Source organism: Pollicipes pollicipes, unplaced genomic scaffold, assembly GCF_011947565.3.
Source record: "Pollicipes pollicipes isolate AB1234 unplaced genomic scaffold, Ppol_2.1 Scaffold_6052;HRSCAF=7182_pilon_pilon_pilon, whole genome shotgun sequence".
Lineage (NCBI taxonomy): Eukaryota > Metazoa > Arthropoda > Thecostraca > Pollicipedomorpha > Pollicipedidae > Pollicipes > Pollicipes pollicipes.
In genome coordinates, this window is record NW_023596805.1 from 360,120 (window position 1) to 363,345 (window position 3,226).

The 3,226-nt window shown below is 54.7% G+C and overlaps 1 long non-coding RNA gene across 1 annotated transcript; it reads left to right on the forward strand.

The window, feature by feature from the left end:
• The first annotated feature begins 224 nt into the window (after positions 1–224).
• Positions 225–1,548, forward strand: LOC119104878 (uncharacterized). The gene is made up of 3 exons (XR_005095000.1): positions 225–318; positions 863–904; positions 1,152–1,548. It is a non-coding gene; the product is annotated as an uncharacterized LOC119104878 (long non-coding RNA).
• Positions 1,549–3,226: the final 1,678 nt, after the last annotated feature.

Below are 3,226 nucleotides of genomic sequence, written 5' to 3' on the forward strand. Positions count from 1 at the left end.
CGCCCTAGCCACTGCGTCGAAACGATTGATTGTTACGAGCACCATTGTTGGACCCGTCCAGTAGACCTCTTCATGTTCTTCCTGTTCTACCACGCTTCACATGGCCCTCCACCTGGCAGAAACGAGCCGCCATGTTCGTGGAGAGCACCGTTCTTTCGTCGAGGGGCAACACGCTCCTCCAGCCGCCTGCTGAGGAGCCACCCGGCCTCTGGTGGAGCCGACGTCCGTCCTCTACAGCGGGCCATAACTCGGTGGTCCACCGCTCCAGAGTCAAGTCGTGGAAGCTGCGCCAGTGGAGGCACAGCCGACCGGAAGTCGGTGAGTTCCGCCGGAGGTCGGAGACACCTCGAGCGGTGTAACATAACCAGGCAGAGATGGTTTTCAGCTATGTGCGGCTCGAGTATGTTTGGGGTGGCGGTTTCCCCTAAGCAGATTTGTCTGCGTGTACCATAACCCACTACTTGCAACCTGTGAGGTTCCAAATGTTTGTTCTTTTACCAGGCATAGAAGGTGCCGTCCTCAGCCTTGCAATGTCACGAGGGGATGCGCTGCTGCCTATAGTTTCGGCGGCAGACTTAGTATATTAATTGACTGCTGCGTGTTGTCCGTATCATTACGGTTAAGTTCTGTAAGTAGTTGTTACATTGCTGTAATATAGGCTTGCACGACGTTGTACCTCGGATGCAACGCATCAAACGAAGGATACTAAAATTAGATGTGTTCCATATCTATGGATGCGCAAGTGTTCACAAACCGGCACTATGTTTATTTTGATCGCTAACTCGTCAGTTGTAGGCTCACAAATTAATTATTAATGCGCAATGTCTTGCGAATAACTTCTACTTTTCGGAATGTTTTGCAGATCGGTCACTGGAAAGCATTGCTGCGTATGGAGCAACAACAGGTAAGGCCCTGTTGCCACTGGCGCAAACTAACAGGGACATGACCAAGGGGGGGACAAGGGGCCGGGCCCCCCACTCCCTCCCGCCTGAGCCAAAAGGTACACACTAAATACTGGGTGGTGTTGCAGAAATTTGGCCCAAATTCGCGGGATCCCAAATAAATTTGATATGGCATCCCTTACCACGCAAATTTCATCTACGTGCCTGCGAATCATCGCTGTCGTATTTCCGCAATGTCCTTCCGTTCAGGTCACTCTGCCAGACAAATAAGTCCGAGCCTCCCAGCCCAGCACTCCGTACATCCCAACAAGAGTTTGGGAACCACTGCCGACGACCCGGCGGTCCGGAGAAAACCTCTTCTTGTAGCGCCCGGTAACAGAAAACACACACACAACATGACGGGACGGTTTGGTTCCACGCCTCGGACTCGGAACCCACGCCGAATGCCTGCAATGTTTTGCTGACTAACGTGCGGTTCTGCGCCTGGGCACAAGTCACCACACAGCAGCAGCCTTCGCCAGCCAACACCAATGGCGCGCGCTAATCTGTGTCTTTCACTGGAAGTCAGGGCGCAACCGAGGTGTGAAATGGGCGAATGATAGATGCTTGTTGTGTAGAAGTTAAATCGCGATACAGCGTCACTAGCTACCGCAGCTCTTTTTTGCGGGCTTCCGTAAATCAGTGGCGCTGTACGGGCAGCACCTTCGGAAAGCGGCTTTAGCAAGGACCCCTGCCAGTACATTGCTCAATCCAGTAAGCACACAAGTTATTCGTTGCGTTTATGTGTGTGTATGGCCAGCAAAACAATAGCATCTGTTATGAAGTAGTCGCGCACTGGCGCTCTAGGCGTCTCCGACTGACTGCTAGGCTGTTAGCCGACTGGCCGTTAGCATCAGCCGGCTGACTTTTAGCCTGTTAGCCGGCTGACTGTTAGCTATTTAGCCGGCTGTCTGTTAGCCCCTCGAAAATTCGGAATCAGCTGAGACGCAACAACTGGTCTGAACTGCAGACCAGCTCAGCCACTTACAGGCATGTTATTCCCAGCGAAGGTTGTGATGTTCTTTTTGGGGAACGCTCCAGTAGGTTTTAATCATTAGTTTGTATGCTCGAGAGTCTTAACGCTTGGTCATTGCGGACATTTCAAATCAATTTTTGGGACATGGTTGTGATGCCGAACAAGATCATGTTGTTGGTCTTGTTGGTCGTTTGACAAATATCATGTGCGGTTTTTGCCACTCGCTTAAGCTTCGGTTCGGTAACAACACGACATTTGGTTAATAAAAAGCCGTTTAATTAATGTCAAACCACAATTTTGTCACCTCGGCGTCCCTATGCCGCGCTTTGTCGCCCTTTCCGGCTGCCGACTGTTTTACCTCGTCGTGCGGCCTTGGTCTACCCCCCCCCCCCCCCGCCGGCGGTGGCCTGCGAGGATCCCCCTCGGCCCGGCAGCGTCGCAGGGGGGGGGGGGGAGGAGGAGGAGGAACGCGTCACGTACGACCCAGCCGCTCAGAAACGTGCTCCTCGCGCCCGGTGTTTTGGTCGCCACCATCGGTGTTCACCGCCACAGCGCGCTCGTCCGCCTCAGTGGTGCTCCCGCAGTCACTGTCAAGGCCGGCACAGCGCTGGGCATCCCGCGAACGGAGCTGCTACACACAGCACAGGCGCTACCGCACAGTGTTAGGGGGCCCGCTGCGGTGTGCTGGGCAGTAGCGGTGTTGTTGGAGGAAGCAATCGCCGGCTTTCAGCGGCTAAGTGATTTCGGGAAGCGGTTGCGCTGTCTGTGATCGCATCGGAAAAATTGACGCGAAGCGGACGATGCTGCCGCGTGTCCTCCACGAGGCGCTGACGCTCGTCTCGGCTGCGCGTGGCGTTCTGCGCTGCGCCACTGCGCTGCGCTGAGGCGTCAGCTTGCGCGGCGACGGCTCCTCCGCTTCGGCACGGGCTCCCGTCAGAGATGGAGGTGGCCAGGTGAGCACTGTTCGCTCGCGCCGCTACCCTGCGCGCCGCTAGCCCGCGAACGCTGCGGTGTCGGGCGTTCACATGCGCAGGTGATCGCGTTAGTGTCCATTTGGGATAGGTAATAATGAGCGTGTTCATTAGGCACAGGGGATGAGGTGAGCGGAATCAGATGAAGAGGGCTTCTCGCGGTGTTGTAACGAACAAGAAATTTGAGAAGGAAATATGTTTTGGCTTATACAGGGCGTACCAAAGGAGTAGAAAATGGAAGGAGAGAGAGAAAGCGAGAGAGAGAGAGAGAGAGAGAGAGAGAGAGAGAGAGAGAGAGAGAGAGAGAGAGAGAGAGAGAGAGAGAGAGAGAGAGAGAG